Source organism: Anomaloglossus baeobatrachus, chromosome 3, assembly GCF_048569485.1.
Source record: "Anomaloglossus baeobatrachus isolate aAnoBae1 chromosome 3, aAnoBae1.hap1, whole genome shotgun sequence".
In the NCBI taxonomy this organism is placed as follows: domain Eukaryota; kingdom Metazoa; phylum Chordata; class Amphibia; order Anura; family Aromobatidae; genus Anomaloglossus; species Anomaloglossus baeobatrachus.
The window spans coordinates 523,227,390-523,254,309 of NC_134355.1; the positions used below are offsets into that span (position 1 = coordinate 523,227,390).

A 26,920-nucleotide genomic window follows, 5' to 3' on the forward strand; every position below is an offset into this window, starting at 1 on the left:
GTAGGCGGACGCCGACGCTCTCATTGTGACAGCTATGAATTTAGCTACAGAACGAGAGGTTTCATGACTTGTCTACTAGTTCCCCATTGGCTGATATCACGCCTGGGGTATTTCCCAAGCTCCCGCTCCCATAAAAAGGGTGTGCCAGCATCGTCCGCATGCGGAGACACCATTTTTATGGTTGCCATATTTATCGGAAATATGGCTTGCGAGATATGAACCATTTTTTACTGGAGTCGTTCTGTCTGGATACTTCCAAGCTTGCTAATTAGATAGCAGCTCCTACCACAGGGTCACGGCAGGGAGTCATCCTGTGTCCATTGTTCCCACATCACCTAATTTCCATATCATAGGAGATGGCCATGGGATGTGTAACACCTTCACAGATGCTGGACATTGAGAACAAGAAGGGAGGGGGGCACTGCCAGGGAGTGATGAGCGATTATGACTGGAAGTCATAATTCATCTTCATATCCCGGGATTTGCCTCACACCTCCCCCCTTTTGAGGGCACTAGGGGGCAGCACACTCCGGTGTTCCCCCGTGCGCCCGTCCGCGACCTCTCCTTGTCGGGACAGCCCGTCTGCGTTACCGTGGTCACGGCCCCTTTTGTGGCGAATGGTGAAGTTGTATTGCTGGAGCGCAAGGCTCCATCGCAACAATCGCCCATTCGTCCCAGAGACGGTGTGCAACCAGCTGAGGGGATTGTGGTCCGTCTCCACGATGAAGTGGCGCCCGTATAGATAGGGTTGCAGACGCTGCAGGGCCCACACTATGGCCAGGCACTCCTTCTCCATCGTGGAATAGGCCACTTCCCTTGGTAACAGCTTCCTGCTCAGGTACAAGACTGGGTGCTCTTGGCTCGCAGAGTCCACCTGGCTGAGCACCGCACCGAGGCCGAAGTCACTGGCGTCGGTCTGTACTACAAACGGCCGCGTGAAGTCGGCTGCCTGTAGCACGGGCGGGCTGGACAGGGCGTCCTTTAGGGCCTGGAAGGCTGTCTCGCAGTCCATTGTCCAATCGACTGCAGAGGGCAGCTTCTTCTTGGTGAGGTCCGTCAAGGGCTTTGCCAGGCTACTATAGCGTGGAACAAACCTCCTATAGTACCCGGCGGTCCCCAAGAAGGACATCACCTGCTTCTTGGTCCTGGGGGTGGGCCAGGATGCGATGGCCTCCACTTTCTCAGGCTCGGGCTTCAGTGTTCTCCCGCCTACCCGGTGACCGAGGTACTGGACCTCGCTCATGGCCAGCTGACACTTTCCCGGCTTGATGGTCAAACCTGCCCGGTGGATCCGCCTGAGCACCTGTGCTAGATGCTCTAGGTGGTCCTCCCAGGTGGGACTGAAGACGGCAATGTCATCCAGGTACGCGGCCGCGTACCCTTCAAGTCCCTTGAGCAGGGTGTTGACCATCCGCTGGAAAGTGGCAGGGGCATTCCTCATCCCGAATGGCATCACCGTGGACTCGTATAGTCCAAATGGGGTAATAAAGGCAGAGCGTTCCCTGGCCTTGCGAGTCAGGGGGATCTGCCAATATCCCCGGCTCAGGTCCATGATGGTCAGGTACTGAGCCCCGGCCAACTGATCGAGCAGGTCATCGATGCGTGGCATTGGGTACGCATCGGCGACCGTGACAGCATTGAGCCCCCTGTAGTCCACGCAGAACCGAGTGGTTCGGTCCTTCTTAGGGACGAGGACTACAGGCGAGGCCCAAGCGCTGTTGGATGCCTGGATCACCCCCAGCTTCAGCATCTCGTCAATCTCCTGGCGCATGTGTTGCTGCACCTCCAGGGAGACCCGATATGCTGAACGCCGGATCGGGGGATGATCCCCAGTGTCCACGTGATGGACAGCCAAGTCAGTCCTTCCGGGCTGGTTGGTAAACAACCCCCGGAAGGGGAGGAGGGTGGCCCACAGCTGGGACCGTTGGTCCTCCAAGAGCTGGTGGCCAACCTCCACATCCTCAATGGATCCGCCTGCCCTAACCTGGGCTAGCATATCCAAGAGGGTTTCCGCTTCTCCCTCCTCGGGCAGGTTGCACACGGGGAGCGCACATGCCTCCCGCTCATGATGTGCCTTCATCATGTTCACATGGAAGGGCTTCCGCCTTCCACGGGCAGGGTCCAGGGTGACCAGGTACGTCACAGGGTTGAGCTGCTGGTACACGAGGTATGGGCCTTCCCAGGCTGCCTGAAGCTTGTCCTGTGGTACGGGGACCAGTACCCACACCTTTTGACCCACTTGGTAGGTCCTCTCACAAGCGTTCTGGTCGTACCAACGCTTCTGATCGGCCTGGGCTTGAGCCATATTGTCGTGTACCAGTTGCGTCAAGGCCTGCATTTTGTCCCGGAAGCGCATGACATACTCGATAACCGACACTCCAGGGGTGGCCAAATCCCCTTCCCAAGCCTCTTTCACCAGAGCCAGGGGACCCCGCACACGTCGCCCGTACAGGAGCTCAAACGGTGAGAATCCTGTTGAGGCCTGTGGAACCTCCCAATAAGCAAATAACAGGTGTGGGAGATACCGCTCCCAGTCACGCCCATGGGAGTCGACCAACATCTTAAGCATCTGCTTTAAGGTGCCATTGAACCGCTCGCACAGGCCATTAGTCTGTGGATGGTACGGGCTGGCCACCAGATGTCGCACCTGGACTTGCTTACAGAGGGCCTCCATCAGCTGGGACATGAATTGGGTCCCCCGGTCAGTGAGCATTTCCTGGGGAAAACCCACTCGGGAGAAAATCTCCAGCAATGCGGTGGCCACCTTGTCAGCCCGAATGGACGACAAGGCCACTGCTTCTGGGTACCGGGTGGCATAGTCCACTACAGTCAGTATGAAGCGTTTCCCGGAGCTGCTGGGGATGGCCAGCGGGCCGACCAGATCCACAGCCACCCTCCTGAAAGGCTCATCGATGATTGGCAGAGATACTAGTGGGGCTTTGGGGTGTGGCCCCGCCTTCCCCACTCTCTGACAGGTTTCACACGAACGGCAGTAGGCAGCCACATCGGCCCCCATTTTTGGCCAGTAGAAATGCTGGTTTAACCTGGCCTTGGTCTTAGCGATCCCTAGGTGTCCGGCCATCGGAATCTCATGTGCGATCCGCAACAACTCCGTCCGGAACGGATAGGGTACCACCAACTGTCGGTCCCTGGGCCACGCCTCCGGTGAACCCTGCTGGACCGTGGCCCGGTACAGCCGTCCTTGGTCCCAGACCACTCGCTCCGGGTCCGAGTCCGAGGGAGGCTGTGCCGCCTGCTCCTTAAGATCTTTCAGGCTGTCGTCAGCTTCTAACGCTGCCTGAAACCCCTGACTAGATGTGGCCAGAATCGACGAGACTGTCACATCTTCAGTCAGTACCCCGGGACCTGTGTCCTGGCCTCCACCTGACTCGGCTGCCACTTGGTCAGAAGGGGAAGAGCTATCGGACCTCCGGGAGGCCCCTTGGCTTCCAGCACTCCCACTGCGGGTGACAGCGGCCACAGCCGCTGCGACCGTGGGTCGTGCCTGCTCCTCCTCCGTTCCTGACCAAGTCGCCGGTTCAGGCAGACCTACCTGGCTTCCTGACACCCCGGTTGTGGGGGAACCATGCACCGAGATCTTACCTGGGAGCACTTCCGCTCCTGGACCGGCCCCAATCTCACCTGCCTGTTCCCCTCCTGCAGCAACAGAACCCCGCTGTGAAATCTCTGGGGACCCCACATTTGCTGTGGTAGCCCCCACCCCACACACTGGTCCTCCCCCTGCAGCACCCTTCTCTCTGCTTATCCCTGCAGAGGGCAACAGATCCCAGCTCACAGGCTGATTACTTGTAGAGGCATTGTCACACCTTTCTCTGACCCCCTCCCCTGTCACAGCTGCAGCTGTGTGTGTGTCTATGGTGTCTATGCAAGCAGAAATATCAGAGTTCACTCCCTCCTCCCTTACATCATTCATAGATAACACATTAACATTGTCCGGAGGCATGTCAGTACTGGCTGAAGGTTCAGCCCTTGGTTGGGGCCCAAACTGGGAGGTTATCTGCCCCAAATCTGTCCCAAGTAGCACGTTTGCGGGGATCCGATCAGTTACCCCCACCTCTCTCACCCCTCGCCCTGCGCCCCAGTCCACATAAATGTCAGCAACAGGCAGCGCCGGGTCAATGCCTCCAATCCCGGAGACAGCGAGGGTTTTTCCAGGGATCAAGTCTTGGGGGGACACCATCTCAGGCCGCACCAGAGTCACCTCCGAGGCGCTGTCTCGCAGTCCTATGGTCACAGACCGGCCGACGGTGACAGGTTGGAAGCTGTCCAGGGACCTACCACCACCCCCACCCACACAATACACCTTGGGCGGCCCTTGGGACGGGGACGGAGCCGGGGCCTTGGGACGCTGAGGGCACATGGCCTTGAAGTGTCCAGGTAGGTTGCACTGGTGGCACCGTCTTGGTTCTGCCACGGGCCTGGAGAGGGGAGTTGAGGGGGGCACCCCCTGCAGTCTAGGGGCAGGTGGGGCAGTCGCAGAGTTCATCTTACCCCCTCTCCAGGTGCTGCTGGTGGCTGCTCTCCTGGCCTCAGGAGCCCGATTGTTGGTGTAGTCATCGGCCAGGGCAGCTGTAGCCGTGGACCCCTTTGGCTTCTGGTCTCGGATGAACTGGCGGAGATCCTCAGGGCAGTTCCACAAGAGTTGCTCCGTGATGAACAAGTCCAGGATCTCCGGTCCGGTGGAAAGCTGCAGGCCTTGGGTCCAGTGGTCGGCAGCTCGGGCAAGTGCCCGCCGGTGGTCAGCCCAGGAGTCCTTTGGTCCCTTCTGTAGGCTCCGGAACTTCTTGCGGTAGGACTCTGGAGTGAGGTTGTACTGTTGGATCAGGGCCCGCTTGATGGTGTCGTAGCCCTGATCTGCCTCAGCAGGCAAGTCCCCAAGGATATCCAGGGCCTTACCCCTTAAACGGGGGGTCAGGTATTTGGCCCACTGGTCCTTGTCCAGATGGTGCTGCAGGCAAGTCCGTTCAAAAGCAGTCAAGAAAGAGTCCAAGTCTCCATCCTTCTCCAGCACTGGGAAGTCCTCAACACGGACCTTTGGAAGTTTGGTGTCTTGAAGGTCACGTGTGGCTGATGAGGGCCGGAGCTGAGCTAGCTGCAGCTGGTAGTCACGCTCTGCCTGGCGCTCTTCACGTGCTGCTTGCCGCTCCGCAGCCTCACGCACTGCTTGCCGCTCCGCAGCCTCAGCGTCACGCGCTGCCTGTCGCTCACGCTCGGCCATGAGTATCTCGTAGGTATCCCGGTCTCCAGCCTGGAGAAGGGCCATAGCCATTTGAAGAAGGCTATCCGAGCCTCCCAGGCTCGGTGGAATGGCACGTGGTGATCTGCGGCCCGCTGCGGAGCCTGGTGCTTCACTGTCCATTGCAGAACGGTTTTCTGGCGTCGAGCTCCTGGAGGGCTCGTGGACAACCTCCTCATCGTCTCTGGCCTGAGCATCGGCCATTCCTTTGGCTTTGCTCCTGGTGCTCTCAGCCATTGTTGCAGACTTTTGGTCACTGACACAGAACTGACACCTGATGCCTCCACACACCTTACAGTATCTGCACTCTGACACTCTAGTGTTGGTCTGGTCTGAAGACCCCAGCAGCCACAGCTGCTGCAGGCAGTCTTTAGTGTCTGGGAGTATGGGTCTCACACTCACACACACTATTATCTCGATCCCACCGCTTGCCACCAATATGTCACAAACCACCGGGGGGGTCACTCAGAAATCCCCCGCGCTGGCTACCAGTACGTCACAATCGGGGTGTAACAAGTGGGGGGTCACCCCTCCTTTATACCTCCCGACCGACAGACAGAGCACGTGATGCGCTCTCTAGCGCCCCTCTTATAGTCAGGCCAATTATGGAATTGCCCGACGATAAGCAAGGAGGCCGCTATACTACTTATGCCGATTATTGAAGGGTCCCCGGTGAGAGTAGGGTATATATTCCCCCCGACCTCCGCGGGCGAAATATATAAAACCTCCCCGAATCTCACTGGCCTCCCCACAATAATCCTTGGCACAAACTCGCTGCCACCAACCGATTTACGGTAACTATTAGCCGAACACACAGACGTGGGATTCAAGATCGAGATAACAGAACAGCCCAAGATTAATTATATAATTTAATCGGCCTAAAGCCACACTAGAAACTACAATATATACAATAGGGAATCTACAGAATATACATATGTCAGAGTACAGTTACAATCAAAGCATGGGTTACAAACAGGCATACACAGTTCCAGCAGTTACCTTGTGCGTCTGGCCACAGGGGGGCGCTGCAGGCCAGGTTTTTAGGATCCTTCCCACAGATGTTTCCTACACGTGACCCCCAGCGAAAGAACCCTGGAAAATGGCCGAAGTAGGGTTATCAACCTGGGCAAATCCAGGTCCCCTCCTACCTTAGTGACCTCAGAGGGAGCACTGCTCCACCCCTGGCTGGAGTTATGGACAATCCACAACATGGAATATGGGCCATAACTTTGCCTGGGAGCGTCGTAGGCGGACGCCGACGCTCTCATTGTGACAGCTATGAATTTAGCTACAGAACGAGAGGTTTCATGACTTGTCTACTAGTTCCCCATTGGCTGATATCACGCCTGGGGTATTTCCCAAGCTCCCGCTCCCATAAAAAGGGTGTGCCAGCATCGTCCGCATGCGGAGACACCATTTTTATGGTTGCCATATTTATCGGAAATATGGCTTGCGAGATATGAACCATTTTTTACTGGAGTCGTTCTGTCTGGATACTTCCAAGCTTGCTAATTAGATAGCAGCTCCTACCACAGGGTCACGGCAGGGAGTCATCCTGTGTCCATTGTTCCCACATCACCTAATTTCCATATCATAGGAGATGGCCATGGGATGTGTAACACCTTCACAGATGCTGGACATTGAGAACAAGAAGGGAGGGGGGCACTGCCAGGGAGTGATGAGCGATTATGACTGGAAGTCATAATTCATCTTCATATCCCGGGATTTGCCTCACAGTATTCTTATAAAGAAATAAGAATAAAAAGGAGAATGTCGGCACATGCCACCCTGTACCAGCATATCGTCAAACAGTGAACGCACAATTTATAAGGTAAGCCCTGATTCATCATTGGGGCGGAGCGGGGGGTTCATTCTTTGCCTTGTGGTATTTTAAAAATGGCGCTAGCAATTCATTAATTTTGTGCAAAGACAAAAATGGCCTTTCTTTCGTTCTTCAGTTTCATGACTTTTGGTGCCAAAAGTTGAAACAAACTGAGCCAAAATTTTTGACATACTGTAAAATACACTGTGGGGTGGGTTTGTGTAAATGAGTGACGTTGCTCCCGACTTGTATAACTTATTACAAAGTTAGAGGATTATAGCAAAAATATCTGGAATTGTTAGACTCGGCCCATAAAGCAGGAAAACAAAAAAACAAACATGCGAGTACATTATCATAGACTTAGAAACCAAGTTACTGCCAATTCTATTTTGTAGGAACCCTCCACGACAGCATTACAGGAGGTTGCCTCCTCATAGCTAGGGAAAGGAAATAAAGTTAAATAGCCCCTCCGTACCCTCTCCCATTTTTAAAAAGGACTATACTGGTACAAATGCTTCAATATTTATTTAACAACAAGAAATCAAATAACTAAAGAACAAAAAGTGGTGGTGGGGGAGAAAACTACCCATGCTGTTGTGGAGGGTCCTGACAAAACAAATTATCGGTAATCCTAATTCTATTTTCTCCAATCCACTCCACACCACCAAAACAGCATCACAGGCGAAATACGAATGAACAAACACTAGGGAGGGACATTTCTAATCTATAGTGCTTAGGAAAAGTATGAACTGAGGACCCGATGGTGGCTCTGCAGATCTGTTCGATGAATTGACTAGCCCTTTTCGGCCAAGAAGACAGACATAGCTATTGTGGAACAAACTTTCACCGATACCAGAGGAGACAGATCTTGGTTTCTATATGATTCCATGTTTTCTTTCTTGATCCAATTTGCAGGGAACTTCTTGAAGCTTTCTTACTCTTATTTAGTCAATGGTACTGGGCATACAGGATCTGGTCCTTCCTCCAAGAATGTTTGCTCCAGGTGGCAGAGAATAGTTCTCCAGACGTCCATTGAATCAAATTCCTCTTCTCCGATGCCTTTGGATATTGACAAATGGAAGGGAAGATTAATTCTTGGTACATATGGAACGCTATTGTGACTTTGGGCAGGAAGGATGGGTCTAAGCAGAGTGCCACACTATCTCCCAGGATGCTCAGAGAGGGTCCCCTAATAGGGTCAGGACCTCACGACTCTCCTTGTCGATGTTATGGCTACCAAGAAAGACACTTTTCAGGATATTCTGTTCACCTCAATTTGAGATATTGATTCAAAAGGCTGAACTTTTCCTACTAGATTGATTATATTTTCTTCTGAGCACCAATTATGCGGTGAGCGGAGTCATATTCTTCTTGATTCAAAAGGCAGCATAGTCAGACCTTTGAGTACCACATTCAGATCCCAAGATCAAACTACATTAGATCTTCTTGAGTGCACTCTAGTGGCTGCTGTCATGCATCTTTTTATTCATCGATGGTCCTCATCTATGATGCTGACCCGCTCCTGTCAAAAGAGTCACGGCCGGTCCGGCCAGGGCGATCCAATACTCGCACGAATCACACGCAAGTGTGACTCCATCCTTAGGAACAATATCTCAGTTCTACATCTTCAATGAGAAGCTTCTCCTTGTGGTATTTGATAAGACTGAAGATCTTGCCGCTATCCTAACCGATTCTGCTGAACCGTCTGTAGGAATCCAGTTGGCTTTTCAAGAAGATGCAATGAGGCCAGAAGGTGTTCTCTGGGGGTGCTACCACTGATATGATCTTCCAATTGCTGCAAGCAACAGAACATGGCCCTTGTTATATAGGTGGAACTGACATTCGTTTTCAGTGATGTCTAACAAGACTTTTCATAAAGTCCTTGTGCTGAGAAGAATCTTCAAAGGGAAACACACGGTAGTTTTTTTTGCTACCCTATCCACCCGGATACCTACTTTAGGAATTTCTAACATTTAGCCATGTCCTCATCTAACGGGAATCAATCCTGCAGTTCTCATGGGGTGTTTAGATGTTTCTCTGGGAACTACCACTCATGCAAAACTAAACTCATCATGAACAGGAAACACCATCTTCCTTCTTGATCTCAAACCTCTGAACATTTCATCTTAGAGTGTTCAAGTCGCTTTTTCATCTTATATTCTTGCTATATCTCTGACTGCCGATAAGAGCTCCCCCATGTCTTCTGAAGAAAAATACAATTTTTTTTTTATTTATCATCCTGATCCTCCTGTGATTTGGGGGTAAGCGCCCCTTCTTCCAGCCATTCCTCAGGGGTGGATATGTCTACTTCAGAATCTGAACTGTCCCTAAGGTTATACTCCTCTTTTTTGCTTCTGATGGTGGATTAAAGGATTAAGAGAAGGAACCTAGAGAAGACTTAATTGCCTGACACACCATTCCTCTTACTTCTTCCATAATAGAGGGCTGTTCCTCTTTAACAATTTTTTTTGTGCATTTCTGACAAAGCCTTATGAGAAGATAGGAGCTTTTCATATAAATGGCACATTTGCGATTTGTAGTCTTATCTTTAACCTTTGGAGTATGATCCTTATCTCCCTAAAAGTGGAGATGATATGAAATCGGATCATTCTGCAATGTGTGTCCTACCCTTACCGGCAATTCTCACTTGGCTTGGGTTCACGCCGGGCTCTGCAGATGCTGCTCTAAGGGAAGGCACACTTACCTTAAAAAGGTAGGTAAGGTTCTAATATAGAGTCTTCAGTCAGCTTTAGATATACTGTAGTCCAGAGACAAAGACTCAGATCGCTCTCATCCATAGGATGAGATGTCTCCTACATATGCAAAGGTACCGTCGTAATTGAGAGACTAGATGCAGCATAGGTTGTCCGAAATTCAAATTTCCCACTGAAAGGTGCCATGTGTTGCACCCTGGAACGAGCCGAAAGGGATATCACACTCCAGGGCTCCGATGTGAGGATGTGAGGCTGAGGATCTAAGGGAGGACCGCAGCACGACAACATTCAGTGTTGCCAATGGGCACAGGAGAATTGTGCGGTCCTGCTCCAGCAAGAACAGGAGGAAAGCAGAGCTAATAACCCCCAACTGCCAGGCTATTTAAAAGGAGCGACTGTTTGCCAGGCACAGCACCCCAGGAAACCTCTTTATGCCTGAGGGTAGGTGCACACAGTCAGGATTAGCAGTGTTTTGGACGCAGTGTATTTTCACTGCGACCAAAACCCTGCGTTGTAGAGTAGAAGCACAGTGGATGGGATTCATAGAAATCTCATACCCACTTTGCTTCTTTTCTCTGCAGTGTTAACTGACATGCGGCGTGGCTTCCCAAGCAACAGTATGTCAATTTATGCTTGCGGAGACTAGAGTATTCTCTGCGGGGAGAACACAGGCAATGTCCACAGCGCCCAGTACTCTGATGACGAGCAGCTGCCTTTTTCTGGGAAGAACAAACGTAGGAAGGATGACACTGCGTCTCGGACGCAGTGTCTACGGATCATGTGCACCCACCCTTGAAGGACAGGAAAAACAAAAACACTGAGGATGGAAGGAGAAGAGGGCTGTTTAAATGCTGTGTTTACTGACCCTAATTAGGATGGGGAGGAAGCCTGTGGTACTGTTGTGGAGGGATTAGAAGAGTGAGAGAAAATAAAAAAAAACACAAAACAAAAAGCCTAAATAGAATAATGAAGTGGGAGCAAACAAAAAAAAAAACAAAAAAAAAAAACACAGCAGCAAAGGCAATGATGAGTCGGGGCCATAGATTTCTGCATAATGGGGCAAGAGATCTATGGTCATTTAGGGTATAGGAGTATAACCGTGGGTCCATAAGAACTGCAATATGTTCATTGGTAACTATTGGATTGCACCTCACATATCAAAATCATTCTCCAAGATATAAGGCAAAAAAACAAAGGCTGCATAGTATTTATTACATCATACACTGTTGTCTCAGCTATTACTCTTGGGTTACCATTATATTTTCTTCTATTCTGTATGATGATTGGCACTTTGCTGGCAAATGATAATATAGCGACCATACATAGATTACCATCGCCCTATGCTTGTGTAATGCTAGATCTCTACCAGAGTTTGGTTTTATTGATGAATTTTGAATTTTTTTTATTTTTATGAAAAGTACTTCACATATGGGCTACATCTCCCGCTTTGTAGAATTAGCGAGTAATGAAATGAGGATTGCAGAAAATATATCTAATAATGTGATCATTTCTTCCCGTATTATATAGCACAGGATCCAAACCACAGTTACACAGTATTGCCAGCTCTTCGTCTCATGGAAAAAAAAAAATAAAATATAATATAATATATATATATATATATAGCCTCTGCTAGTATGCCTACTTACAGAAAGCCAGTGACTGCAGAACCATTTGACATTGCAATTAACCACTTGCATCATACGTTCTGTTTTAGTGCTGCATATGCAAGATCAGCCTAGTATAATGGATTCTGACACTGCAGATCAGGCAACTTTAGCCATCCTCCACCATAAAAAAGAGAGCAGGTCTAGTAGTCAGGACTGTAGAGCAGCAGTTAATTAGGATAATAGCAAAGAAGCCAATAATCACCCATCTACTACTGGTACTACCGTAGCTAGAAGCAATCACGCCAGCAGTCTAACATTGTGACTTGTTTTATTCCACTGGGATCGTCTAAGATTATAAAGAAATACACCAGTCCTGATTAATTAGGCCCAAAGGCCCAGTCACACACACACACAACGACTTACCAGCGATCCCGACAACAATACGACCTGATAAGGATTGCTGGTAAGTCGCTGGGAGGTCGCAGGTGAGAGGTCACACAGTCAGACCTCACCAACAACGCAGTAATGATCAGCGACCTGTATAACGATCTCGGCGGGCGGTGGGACTGTGTTAGGAGGTCGTTGGTAGGTGTCAAACACAGCAATGCGTCCTGCCCAGCAAGACATCACCTTTGATGGTCCGGACCATTCAGCAACGACTAGAGATCTCACAGCAGGGGCCTGATCGCTGGTAGGCGTCACACAAATCGAGATCGCTGACGAGATCGTTACTGCGTCACAGAAACGGTGACTCAGCAACGATCTAGTTAGCGATCTCGTTGTGTGTGACGGGACCTTCAGCATTGGCGGGATATTACATTAATACCCTCTGTTGAGGATAGATAATGTGACAGCGGGTATTCCACCATCCAAAAACAGAACGAAGGGACAGCAGCACAGAATTGATGCAGCGACACACATGGCCAGGCCGCAGTGTCCAGTACTGCAACTTAGCCCTGTTTACATGACAGCTACATGGCCAAAAGAAGCCAAATGTATGGACATCACTGTCACATACCATAACCTAAGGGATGTGGTCACCTCATTCGGACCACTCACGGGTCACCTCCAAAGAGGCCATAAACACAAGATCCCATTCCTGTCACTCGCCAGCAAGTTAGAAAAACCACATAGAACTATATAAAAAAAAAACAACTCACCAAAAGGAGCCAAGACAAATGATATGTGCACACACAGAATGTGGTGAGCCTTCCTCATAAAGATGGCTGCAGCCAAGGTGCAAGATGCTGATGTCACAGCCACTCAACCGCCACACTAAGGCTATGTGCGCATGTGTGCGTAATTCATGCAGTTATGCTGCGTTTTGTAGCGCAGCGTAACTGCATGCATCCCCTGCACAGTCTATGGAGTTTGAGCAGGAGACGTGCGCACGTGGCGTCTTAGAGCGCAGCGCTTCGGCTGCTGCCCGAAGCGCGCGTTCTAAGAAGTGACATGTCACGTCTTCCGTGCGCTTTGCCGGCAGCTCCTGCTCTGTCTATGGCAGGAGCTGCAGGCAGAGCGCATGGAATCGGCTTTTTTTTTCACTACGGACATTTTCTGCAGCGATTTGAAGCGCACGTGTGCTGTTCAGATCGCTGCAGAAATTTCTGCAGTGAAGTCCGCAACGTGCGCACATAGCTTAAAGGGGAGGGGCGGCTGCTAAGCATAAGACATGCACACTAATAAGGCTTGCACTGGGAGCCCATCATATAATGAGTGAAACGCACAGTGTCTGAACTGTAACCTGCGGGCTAAACAGCAATATATATATATATTGCCCCTAACATCTACCAAGGCCAGGCAGCATACAAGGGCGGGAATAAATAGCAAAATCCAACCCACATAATCCCACCCCTGTTGCACCTGTCAATCAAATAGCAATGCATTGCTGTAACTATAAGTGCACATATTTCTGAGATAAGTCATCCAATCTCTGAACAAAAAAAAGTTATGCTTACATTCAGCGTCCTAGTGCCAGCATAGCACTGGCTTTACTTTATAGATGGAAATCCTGCTGGTTGGTTCCCTTAAATGTTTGTACAATTCTAGTGGAAAACACTATTATCACAACTATAAAAGCAAAATTAAAAAGAAAAAAAAAGTGCTGTACATATATAATAAAATGAATAAAGCCAAAGTCAGTGGTGTAGATTATGCAGCGAGCTCTGTAGCTGTGGGACCAACTAGGCCCAGGATCACAGCTGTATACCACCTGTACAGTGAGATCATTTTGCCTAGATATCAGCAATGGCCAGTGGACAGGACATGCTGGAAAATGTATGTCACAAAGCCAAAGGTGCAATACCACTGCTAGATTACAATTTAGTGTAGTATAATGTGGTTAATGTTGAAACTGGTAGTGCGTTGCGACCACAACACAAAAGTCACCCCAGTCACTCACATTGTGCTGACATGTAGCAGAGGTATAGCACAAAGCTTGGCAACGTGCAGACCGTAAAGCACATCCGGCCCTCTAACTTTTCCATTCTAGCAGCGGACAGTGTGGCCCATGAGCCTATCCATGACCTCTCGTCAACTGCGTTTCAATATCACCGGTATCTTCATCCGTAATGCAGATAGTGGTGAATACTTTGGTAGAGAACAGAGTATCAGCGACCGCGGACGTCACTACATCTCGTCTGCTGTTTGGAGAGTCAGTACAGAGACTGAAGCAGGGCAGGGGTTAATAAAAACAGGTGAGAGGTATGTGTATAGAAATAGATAGATCTATCACTATATAGTCCCTTTCCCCGAAAATAAGACCTACTGTGGAAATCAGCTCTAGTAGGATTTGTGGGGCTTTTTTTAAGTGTGCTTAACCCCTTCACGGCCAATCGATTTTGCGATTTCCGTTTTTTTTCCGTCATTCTTCTTCTAAGAGACGTAACTTTTTATTTTTCCATTAATATAGCCATGTGAGGGCTTTTTTTTGAGGAACCAGTTGTACCTTTAAAATGAAACTAATAGTTTTACCACACAGTGTACTGGAAAACAGCAAACAAAAATTCCAAATGCAAACAATTTAATAAAAAAAAAAAAAGTGCAATTGCACAATTGTTTTTGAGATATTTTATTCACGGTGATAAAACTGATGTGTTGGTGTGATGTCTCAGGTTGGTACGAGTTCATAAACACCAAACATGAATAGGTTCTCTTTTATCTAAGGGGTTAAAAACAAAATAGAAAAACCACAAGTTTGTCCGAAAAAATGCTGCACATTTTGCGCCATTTTCCACAACCCATAGCGTTCTTATTTTTCGAGATTTATGGCTTAGTGATGGCTTATTTTTTGTGTCTCAAGCTGACATTTTCAAAATGGTACCGTGTTTCCCCGAAAGTAGGACCCCCCCGAAAGTAAGGCAGGGTGGGGGTTTCGGGGGGGTCCGCCAATGTAGGGCACCCCCCGATTGTAAGGCAGGGTAGCGGGGGGGCCGGGGAATGTAAGGCCGCCTATGGGTGGTGGTCGCGGCGTAATGTAAGGCCGCATATGGGTGGGGGTCCCTGGGGAAAGTACAGGAACTTACCGCTGCCGCTGTTCCCTCGCTCCATCCAGGCCTTCTCCAGTCTCGTGCCACCCGTGGTCCGCCTCCGGTGAATGGCCCCCGCAAGGCTCCCTGCTGGCCATCAGCTCGAGCTGTGATTGGCCAGTCAGCCGGCTCGCAGCTGATTGGCCCTCAGCTCGAGCTGCGATTGGCCAGTCAGCCGGCTCGCAGCTGATTGGCCGAAATCAGCCGCGACGTCACCGCCTGCAGGCTCGCTCCGATTTCGGTAAGTTCCGAAACTCTGTGTGTGTGTGTGTGTGTGTGTGTGTGTGTGTGTGTGTGTGTGTGTGTGTGTGTGTGTGTGTGTGTGTGTGTGTGTGTACGGTATGTGTATGGGTGCCGTATGGGGCTGTATGTGTCAGTGTGTGTGTGTGTGTGTGTGTACGGTACCGGTACGATATGTGTGTGGGTGCCGTGTGGGGCTGTACCGGTACCGTATGTGTCAGTGTGTGTGGTGGCAGAGTGGGGGGCAGAACCACTGTATGGGGAGACTGCAGGGGGGAGGATGGGGTGGATGCCGGATCTCAAACAATGGGGAGGCTGCAGGGGGGAGGAAGGGGTGGATGCCGGATCTCAAACAATGGGGAGGCTGCAGGGGGGAGGAAGGGGTGGATGCCGGATCTCAAACAATGGGGAGGCTGCAGGGGGGAGGATTGTCATTTTTTTTCCAATGTAAGGCCTCCCCCGAAAGTAAGGCAGGGTGGGACTTTTGGGGGTAAAATTAATGTAAGACAGGGCCTTACTTTCGGGGAAACACGGTACCATTTTTGCGCAGATACTATGTTTTGATCGCCTGTTATTGCATTTTGCGCAAGATTTGCCACAACAAAAAAACATAACTTTGTCTTTTTTTGCCGCTATGCAGTTTACCAATCAGATTATTTTATTTTATATTTTGATAGATCAGGCATTTCTGAACACGGCGATACCAAATGTGTGTACATTTTTAAAAAATTTTAACCCTTTAATTTCCAATGGGGCGAAAGGGGGGTGATTTGAACTTTTAGGTTGTTTTTTTTATTTTTCAAAACTTTAACTAAACTTTGAGTAAACTTTAATTGCGACTATAGTAACGCTGTCACATCTTTACAGCACCATTTAAGGGGTTGACAGGTATGGGCAGATCGCGGATTTGCTCGTGCCTGCTAGGCACACATGTCATACGCGGATCCCCCCGGCTGGCAGCCGGGTGGGATTAACACCATGACCAATGGGACATAATTTTACTGCCCACGGTTGTTAAAGGGTTCAAATACAAGCCCTACTCCATATATAAGCCCTAGTTGCAGTTCAGTAAGAAGGGTCCAAGCAGCTAAATATCACAATCATCAGAACCCAAACAATTTCAGTTGGCTAGTGTTGATGGTGGTGGGCTCTCACACAGATCTGCGTCGTTGTCAGGTCCCTAATTGTGAGAACTGCAGTGAAATGCAGCTGAAACTAACAGTTCAGGTACCAATATCACTCCGCGCGAGTGTTCTGGCTTCCAGCCACCAGGTGAAGCCAACTGCTGTCGAACGCAGGAGGACCTTGCGACGATGTATGTGATGGTGGGATATGGTGTACTGTGTATCATGCTGTGCAGATTCCTATTTTACGCTTGGTTCACTGTCCATTATTTGTATTGTTTGTGTGTACATTGTATTGTCTGTAGGTAATTACCCCCTATAGTGTTAATGTCCCTAAGTCTGGGGGAGGGGGCCTGGGATCCACCTACTGTAAACTCTCTGCTTACCTGGGGGATTTGTCAGTCTGAGAACTTGAAGAGAGAAGGCCGAAGATTGAACCTATGAGCTGAAGGTGTGGCTGCTCAGAGAGACCTGGACATTTGTTTATCGCTTTCTGGACTATATTTGTGTTTTCTTTACTAATTTTACCCTCGGTTTTATGGATTATGTTATGGATTATTTGATCTGCTTGGAATAAATGCTCTTTGGATTTTACAGCCATCTCTCGCTCTGATGATTGTGTGATATGGGAGAAGGACCCCGTCACAATGTACATTTGTGTGTGAGAGACCATGAACTTGCCAACTAATTGTTTGGGGCCTGGTAAGTGCCTTTTTTATTATTTTTTTTGGGGGGTGGGTCTGCTTTCTTTTGGCCCAAATTTAGCAGTACACAGAATATAATAAATTTAAGCAGGTAATATAAACCTTTGTAAATAATAAGGTATGTACCCTCCACTATAGGACTGGATCTGCACTACGAGAATAGCGGATCGGATAAGAAAATGTGCATCTGAACCAGTAATCTGATTGACACAAAATGTTGATGTTCTACTGATGACATGATCATATATGAATAAATGTTGATATTTTTTTTGTTCAAAAATAAAATGTGACTGTTGTTCATGGGACAATATAAGACATCCCCTGAATATAAGCCCTAAGGCATCTTTCGGAGCAAAAAATAAAGATCCTGTCTTATTTTAGGGGAAAGACGAGATAGATATCTATCTGGTGAAGTATTAAACACATCTCCAATTTTCTAAGTAAATATATTTCTAAAAGTGTTAATGACATGCATCTCTCACCAGATGTTGGTAACAACTCATCCAATCAACACAGGTAGAGTGCATTTGTGTAATAATGAGAAATGACACGGGGAAAAAGTATTAAACACATGAAGAAAGAGGTGCAAAAAGCCAAGGAAAGTCATCATTAATTAGAAAGCAATCCTGCCACATTGTGAAAAACAATATCAGCTGGTTCAACTGATGGCCCATAAAAAAAAAAAAAAAAAAAAAAAAAAAAGTCTCATTAGTAGCCACACAAGAAACATCTCATGATGGGGCAAAACCAGTGAGCTTTTTCTAAACCTTCACAAGCTTATTGTTGCAAAACATAGTGATTGCACAGCTTACAGAAGAAGTTCTGAACTACTGAAGGTTCCCACTGGTTGGGCCATAAACGCGGAAGTGAAAAGAACAGAATTTCATCACAAACTGGCCATGACCGGGTGCGACTTGCAAGATTTTAGACTGAGGAGTGAAAAGAATTATCAGAAGAGTTGTGGAGAGCTACAGAAAGACCTGGAATCAGCAGATACAATTGTTTCAAATAAAAAGCTTAGTTACTTACCGGTAATGGGATTTTCCACAGACCATGACAGGACCACCTGAGAGAGAGAGGTCCGCCTAACCAGGAGAGGAAACCCCACTAAAATAAAAGGCAGCACCTCTCCTCCCGCATCAGTTTGGTTACAGAGCAAGAGTAGCTCAACACAACATTAAGTACTTACCACCATCAAATAAACAATCTTATAGTAGTGCACCCATAATGCCTAATGAAGTGAATAGAGAGGGAATATAATGCTGCTATCATGGGCTCTGGAAAATTTCATTACCGGTAAGTAACTAAGATTTTTCCCTTCCCCCATTATAGCACCACCAGAGAGTTTTAGATAGATAGAGACAACACCTAGGGAGGGACTACCGCTTGTAGAACCCTTCTTCCAAAGATTAAGCCTGACGTAAAGGATAAGACCAGTCTATAGCGTCTAAAAAAAATTAGAGGAGGAAGACCAGGTTGCCACCTTACATATCTTGTCGATTGGCACTTACGACTCTCGGCCCAGGAAGTTGACACGGCCCTGGTGGAATGGGCAGTAATACCCTCCGGAACAAGTACGTTACTTGCCACATAAGATAACGTAATGGTCTCTTTCACCAGCCTAGCTAGTCTACCCTTTGTGGCTGGAAGCCCTTTTATGGCCCCCTGAAAGGATATGAACAATGCCTGACCTTGTCTCCATTACTTGATAGCATCTAAATAGTGTAACAGGAACCTCCAAACGTCCAGTGAGTGCAGTCTCTCTTCTTTATGATTTTTTAGGAAAGCACAAAAGGAGGGAAGAAATACGGTATCTCCTGAGCCCTGTGGGAAGCGTTTGCTACTTTAGGCAGGTATACTGGGTCTGTTCTGAATATCACCCTATCCTCAAAGACCTGAGTATACGAAGGGTTGATAGATAAGGCCTGCATGTCACTAATCCTCCTAGCTGATGTCAGCAAAACTACTTTAGGGTGAGATTTTTGACCGACATCTCCTGAAGGGGCTCAAAGGGATCCCTGGTCAAAGCTTCCAACACAAAATTAAAGTCCCAAGCGGGAATCTTGGGGAGGAGTACCAGGGTGGACCTACTACAAGATCTATCAAATCTCTTGACTCAGGAATTATCGGCTAGGCTGTAGTTATATAAAGCCCCAGGGCCAATATCAGTACCTTAGGAAATTAACCAATAAAATGTAATTCTTATCCGTTTTGGAGAAACTCCAGAATAGATCTAATTGGCACTTCCCCCCTCGGGGCTTCACCTAAGCTAGAAAGGAACTTCCTCCAAACTCAAACTATAAATCCTAGTTGTAATGCCGGGGCCACACAGGGGACTAATGCGATCCTCGCATGACACTCTGCTCACGCTGGCAGCACAGCAGGAGCCAAGTGTCACTACAACTGAGCTCCGATCATGCGATTGGACCTCAGCTGCAGGGGGCGGGCCGGCACTGAGGAGGGGCGGACCAGTGCTGTGGAGGGGAGGGATTTATCTCCCTCTCTCCTCCGTAGCCGGCTATTGCCATTCTCGCCTTGCACTCGTGGTACACCGGTGTACTGCGAGTGCAGTGCGATTTTTCTCTCGCCCCATAGACTTGAATGGGTGTGAGAGAAACCAGGAACGCATTACACCCGAAACATGCTGCGATTGTTTTCTAGGTCGGATTAGGGCTGAGAAAATAAATCGCTCATGGGTGCTGACAGAGCAAGATTGGTCCGAGTGGAAACCAAACTGATGCAGGAGGTGAGGCGACACCTTTTATTTTAGTGTGGTTTCCTGTCCTGGATGGGTGGACCCCTCTCTCTCTCTCTGGTGGTGCTGACATGGAAGGGAAAACAATAAGTAATGCACTCTGCCCCATGACCTGTATGCACGCTCACCTCACAAGACTCCATTGCTGAACATAAAGCATGTTCTAGTTCATTTAAAGTTTGCTTAACAACATTTAGACAAGTCTGTGAAATACTGGGAGATGAGGCGAAAATTGAAGTCTTGGATGCCATAATACACATTATGTTTTGAGGGCCAAAAGGTTCTGCTTATCACCCCCAAAACACCATACCAACAGTGAAGTTGGAGGTGGGAACAACATGGTGTAGGGCTATTTTTCAGCATGCAGTACTGGCAAACTTCATACAACAGAAGAAAAGATGAAAGGACAAATGAAACATACATTTCACAGGAATACATGACCCGTGCTCCATGCCAGGAGACGTCCTAGTACAGGAGGATGGAGATCAGCTGACTGCCAGCGCAATGGCCATGTGACCCACACACCTCTGCTGCCACAATGATCACGTGACCCCCACACAGCGCCACCACAATGGTCACTGACCCACATACACACACCTCTGCCACCACAATGGTCATGTGACACCATACATAGTGCCACCACAATGGTCAAGTGACACACACACAGCACTACAATGGTCATGTGACACCACACACACACACACACACTTCCTCTGCCATCCTTTAGTATAATAGCATATTACTCTGAGCACACAGTGAGACTCAGGGGACACAAGTGACAGCGCGGTGGGGTCATAGACTACAGACAGGAAATGGACAGGAGCTAACCACTTACATCAGGCCCGTTAGCTGCTGGCTGTATGGCCGCTGCTCCGAGCACGGCGGAGACTTGCAGCCTGCAGACACCCCCGCTCCAGCCGACCGCTCATTCCTCGCAGCCACCACCGCTCGGCCCACAGTACACCAAGCTATGGGAAAACTCGCAATTCGACCTTTGCGATTGGTTGGCTAAAGGATCATCAATGCGTTGATTGGTCTTGGCATCTGTCAGTTAACATTTGCTCTAAGGAACACGTGACTGAGCAGCATGGATTGCCGGGGGGGCGGGGTCAGCAGAGGATACTGGCAATACTGCGCTGGACCGGTAGGGGGCAGTGGTATAAGAGCGTGTACTGCCGAGCTCGTGTGTCCAGTGCGGCGGAGCTGCGTCAGGAAGGGAGGACCTGGCTGCTAGAAACCTCCCAGGTATCGGCTGCTCAGAGGGGAACTCGGGGACGTGCACACGAGCAGCGCTGCTGTGGACTTCCCTCTGACCACGCACTGTGGAAGCTAAAAGCAGATTGGTTTTATCCACAAATAATTTGCTTCAAAGGTTTATCGTTTACATCGAATAAATGCATGTAAATTCCTCCCATTGCGGCCCTTATGGTGATGTGCACAGGGCTATTATGCAGAAGCCTTCAAAATAGTGCAGAGGGTGTAGGAATTTGGGGTAAGAAAAAAAATGCCCTTTATTTTTTATCTTTAACCTGTTTTTCGCATGTTCCCTTAGGCTACTTTCACACTTGCGTTCAGCGGAGTCCGTCACTATGGAGAATAGCGCAGTCCGTTAACGCACTGCGCTATTCTCCATAGACTTGTATGGATGACGCACTGTAACGCAAGTGTCCGCGTTGCATCCGCCGGACAGCGCAGCGTCGTTATTTTGACGCTGCGTCGGGTGGAAGGAACGCAGCATGTAACGTTTTTTTTGAGCAGCGGAATCCTTTGGATTTCACTCACTGCGCATGCTCTCTCTGGCTCCCTCCACCTGTAACCAGGGTACACATCGGGTAACCAAGGAACCCTGGTTACGTGTGCAGGGAGCCCGACACTTCCCTGCTCTGCTCTGCCCCCTCCCCGCACTCCGTATGTATGCGCACACACACACACACACTCACCTGTCCCCCAGCGATGCAGTCCCCGCGGCACTGACGTCCTCAGCCATGGCCCTGCTCGGCTCCACCCACCGCACTCCGCCCCCCCACACATTGTCGGCGACCGAGTGATCGGCTGATCACCCGGCGGCCGGCTACTGTGAGTGATCGGCTGATCACCCGGCGGCCGGCTACTGTGAGTGATCGGCTGATCACCCGGCGGCGGCCGGCTACTGTGAGTGATCGGCCGGCTACTGTGAGTGATCGGCTGATCGGCCGGCTACTGTGAGTGATCGGCCGGCTACTGTGAGTGATCGGCTGATCGGCCGGCTACTGTGAGTGATCGGCTGATCACCCGGCGGCGGACTACTGTTAGCGATCGGCTGATCGTTCACAATAGTCTGCCGACGGTAAAACTGTAAAAAAACAAAACGAATTGCGTTGTTTTTCAGCATCCGTTGCATCCGTTGTGCCACTATATGCAACACATCCGTTGCATCCGTCACATAACGCAATGCTACGAATCCCGTCCAACGCAAGTGTGAAACTAGCCTTACAATGTCAGACAGAAGGGTAACATCTCTGCAAAACTTTACGTCTTTTTGAGCTGATGTTAAGTTGCCACAAACATCCCCCCCCAAATAGCGAATGTGGAAAACAGGGAAACACAAAAAATAGCTGTAATAAATGCCTTGTATCAGAGGAAGGACTTGGCAATCTTACACTGGATTAAAACAGTCAAAAACAGAGACCATAGAAATAAAAGGAATGTTTCATCAGAAAATGCAATATTGATTGAATCAGCCGTATGTGTTACATGTATCTCTGGTTTCATAGTCTCCTGTGTGGAGCAGGCTCAGGAGCTGATGCCATTACATATGTAGCAGATGCCGGCTGTGTTACATGGCCGGCATCTGCCTCTAGCAGCTTTGCATTTCTTTATAAAACATCTAATGACGTGAAGCTCATCACCTGATCATTGCAGCCAATCACAGAGCTCAGCGGCCACCAGCTGGTAGAACTGTGACATCACCACTTCCAGACTAGGAAGCCATCTGCCCGCATCCAGGTGGGTGCTGGTTAAGGGGGTTATCCGACAAACTCAAAAATGTTTGGTAAGCTAATCTGTGCTGTATTGTTATATAAATCACCCCTACATTGTTATTTTTTGTTTTCTAACTTTTGTTCCTCTTGAATTCACCCTTTATTCTCTGCAGCTCTCTGTTTACATTCAGCTCCAGCAAACTGACCACTTCCTGTGCAAAACCTCAGTTAGAGCTGGCACCGCCCGGTCTCAGTGTCCAGCCTCGCCCCCTGCACACCCATTCGCTGTCAGTATTCTTCCCCAGCACCTGACCTGGTATCCCTACAGCATTGCAAATAACAGCCCCACATATGGCTCTGCACCCCACACGCACATATGGCTCTGCACCCCACACGCACATATGGCTCTGCACCCCACATATGGCTCTGCACCCCACATATGGCTCTGCACCCCACATATGGCTCTGCACCCCACATATGGCTCTGCACCCCACATATGGCTCTGCACCCCACATATGGCTCTGCACCGCACACACACACACCGCTCTGTACCGACCCCCTACCCCCATAGGGAACACATGTAGGGAATACATACTCACCCGTCCTCGGTCCCCGCAGCTCCTGCACGTTCGTCCGCTGTCTGGTCTGGACATATCAGCACAGTAGTGACGTCACCGCTGACCTGATCTGTCAGACACAGACAGCGGGACCAGTGATGAGCAGCAGCGCTGAGCTCCCTCTCATCAGCACTTTCAAATGTACCGGCATCTGTGATTTGTGATGCCGGTACATTTGAATGTGCGATCCTGAGCAGAGGGCCCGGTGCTGGCGCTGACACCACGGTAGCCGCCGCCAGGCCCCTCCCCCAGGTCACGGACCCCACAGCAGTGCAGGGGGAGGTTGCGGGGAGAGTAAGGGGTGCGGGGGAATATGTGGGAGGGTGCAGGGACATGTTGACATGAAATGACCGGAAGCAGCAAAATCGCGGCAGGAGCGGTCACATGACCACTCTGAGCCGGGGGAGAGGGGCTGACAGCAGGGCAGGTAAGTGCTCACTATCTACTTACCTGCCCCAATGTAACCCAATAGGGTAATTAAAAAAAAAAGTCAAAATAAGCCGGATAACCCCTTTAATGAATCTAAGTTTGCTACGTTTACCAGATTTCCCCGGGCAAAGTTTTCTTTTGCTTGGATGACTCCTTTAACCATTTAGATATCTCTGCTAATCACTGACAGCATTTAAATGGTGCAATTGCTGCACATCGGCTCATCTGCCTCTCGAAGGCCCCTTTGGCAGCCATCATAGTCCTCCTTTAAAGCTGCTTGAGGTTTGGTTCAGAAGAGAACTGCAATGACACTATGAACAGCAGTAGCATAGTATTACAATATTTAGAGGGGATTTGCCATGGTCTTAAATACAATCTGTAAGCAAGTTTTTGCTATGTAATTTGAAAGCACCATTAGGCTATGTGCGCACGTTGCGTAAAAACATGCAGTTACGCTGCGCTTTGTAGCGCAGCGTAACTGCATGCGTCCAGCGTCCCCTGCACAGTCTATGGAGATTGTGCAGGGGCCGTGCGCACGTGGCGTCTAAGAGCGCAGCGCTTCGGCTACTGCCGAAGCGCTGCGCAAAAAGAAGTGACATGTCACTTCTTTCCTGCGCTTTGCCGGCAGCTCCTGCTCTGTCTATGGCAGGAGCTGCAGGCAGAGCGCATGGAATCGGCGCTCACTACGGACATTTTTGCAGCGATCTAAAGCGCACATGTGCTCTTCAGATCGCTGCAGAAATATCTGCAGGGCTAGTACGCAACGTGCGCACATAGCCTTACAGTGATGTATCACTTACTGGGCTGTGTTTTGCTATTTCAATGCAATCAGTGTTTTATCAGCAGTAGATTATCACTACAGGACAATTTAGCTCATGCAGGGTAGTTCAACCCCATACAGTGTATGGATTAGCAGCTCTGTCACTATACACAGATCAATGACTGAGCTCTACTCAATATACAGCAGAGAGAACTGACTAATCATAATTGCTGCACTCAGTAAACTAAGTGATACATCACTGGAATCAGGGTCTCTGTCCCTAACTGATGATGCTGTCAGATTACATAGCATAATACAACATCTTCTGTATACCTATGGCTTGCAGTACATCAGCTACCTGTTTCTATTCTCCTGACCACCTGCGATCTCTAGTACCTCTGCTACCTGTCTCCCGTGTGCCCACTCGGACCTTGGACTTGGAGAATTCACCTCACCAGATGAGGCTAAATGTAATACTAACAACATGGATCCCAATGGCACAGCAACAACAACACCGTGGTATAAGGATGAATTACCTGGACTTGTGGTGCAACTGGCTGCCAGAAAACATGAACTTGTCCAAGCTGCACAAACCCTCCGAGCCCATATGGACGCACTGTCTCAGACCCCTGCAGTCTCTCCACCAGCTCCTCAATACCTACCACACCCTAATGTGCAATATTTAGCTTGGAAAGCAGCCCCACCTTTTCCTCCCATTCACATTTTAATGGCAATCCTAAGGCTATGTCCGCATGTTGCTTTTTACCTGCTTTTTACCTGCTTTTTTGCTGTTTTTTCAACTGCAGCGTTTACTGCCAAAATGGTTGTGTTCTGCTTTTCAAGCAAAGTCTATGGGAATTTGGGTTTCTTGTCCGCACTATGCAGTTCAAACTGCAGCCTTTTTGTTGCAGAGCTTTGGTCAAAAACTCAGCTTTGCAGTGCAAAACCCAAATGGCAAAAACAATTCACATGTCAGTTGTTTTTGCCATTTGGGTTTTGCACTGCAAAGCTGAGTTTTTGACCAAAGTTCTGCAACAAAAAGGCTGCAGTTTGAACTGCATAGTGCGGACAAGAAACCCAAATTCCCATAGACTTTGCTTGAAAAGCAGAACACAACCATTTTGGCATTAAACGCTGCAGTTGAAAAAGCAGCATAAAAGCAGGTAAAAAGCAACGTGCGGACATAGCCTAAAGCCTGCCAGAGTGTTGTCAATCAATGCATCATATACTTTGAATTGTGCCCTCAGCATTTCTCTTCTGACTGGTGTAAAGCGGCATATATCTTTCCTTTTTGTCTGGTGATGCTTTGCCGTGAGCCATGATATTGTTTAGAATAGGATAACTCCAAGATGTTTTCTCTACTTTCCTTTCGGAAAGCATTCAGTCTAGATTTTGATGAACCAGGTTGCGTTCACTCAGCTGCTGATTGCATACTGTGGCTAAGATAAGGGACTACCTCTGTGGGACATTATGCCATCCAGTTCTGTACCCTGTCTGTGGAATTGGCCTGGTGTTATGCTCGCCGAGCTAGTGGGGATTTTAGTGAATCCATTGGGCAACAACACACAGAAAACCCTGAGGGGCTTGACTGCGGAACTACACCTGGTTTTCACCAGAGCCACTGATCGTGAGGGTGTTACGCTGCAGGTGTGAGACTGGGTGCCACTCGGGAAGACTGGTGCTGTGACGGCTGGCCCCAGGGGTACGGGATCGATAGTCTCTGGAGAGAGATAACAGCAGTGGCAGGTGTCGAGGTTTCAACTGGGATGGATGAATGGATGGATATGGCAGCAGCAGCTGGTGAGGATACTTTGCGGCAGCGTGTATGGTTGTTGGCGGCTGGTGTGGCAGCTTGTAGCAGCAGCGGCACATTAGGGATAATAGCAGCAGTATACTGAAATACAAACATATGTCAGCAGCAGAAACTAGCATAATATAATAATAACAGAAGCAGCACAGTGCTAGGGGACCTGAGAACTAGCAACGTCTAGGACTCGTTTCCCAAGCTCTTGTCTAAGGGGTGGAAGTGTGTCGCCCTGGACAAGCCAGGGGTCACAGGTAACAACACACACCCCCACCAGTTCACACAGACAACCCCAGTGAGACCTGGTTTCTTCCTTGGGCTCAGACAGACACACCAGGTGGGCGGAGTCAGGAGATGGAGACGCCCACCGAGGAGTTTAGCTGGCCTGAGGGAGGAAGCAGGTCCAAACAAGTTCAGGAGTGAAGGAGAGAGGAAGTCTGCAGAGAGGCAGACGCAGACTGGGGCCTAGGTTGGAGCCTAGGGCCCCTGTGCAGAAAGTCAGGCAGACGGTAGTGGCCGTCTGCAGGGAGCCGGGGAGCCAGTTGGTGGAACCGCAGGTAGCCGGGGCAGGACGGTGGCCCCCCGGTACTGAATCGGGGA

At 49.2% G+C, this 26,920-nt stretch overlaps 1 protein-coding gene and 1 long non-coding RNA gene across 2 annotated transcripts in view; one reads left to right on the top strand and one right to left on the bottom strand.

The window, feature by feature from the left end:
- The window catches only part of RNF13 (ring finger protein 13), a 117,199-nt gene extending 96,452 nt beyond the window's left edge, over positions 1 to 20,747 (bottom strand). Inside the window, exon 1 of the mRNA XM_075340765.1 lies at positions 20,586 to 20,747. The gene's annotated coding sequence lies outside the window, so the exon portion shown is untranslated. The remainder of the gene's footprint in view (positions 1 to 20,585) is intronic.
- Positions 20,748 to 20,946: 199 nt separating this feature from the next.
- LOC142296773 (uncharacterized) overlaps positions 20,947 to 26,920 on the top strand; it is an 80,021-nt gene continuing 74,047 nt past the window's right edge. The window contains exon 1 of the long non-coding RNA XR_012751692.1: positions 20,947 to 20,995. This is a non-coding gene — a long non-coding RNA (uncharacterized LOC142296773). The remainder of the gene's footprint in view (positions 20,996 to 26,920) is intronic.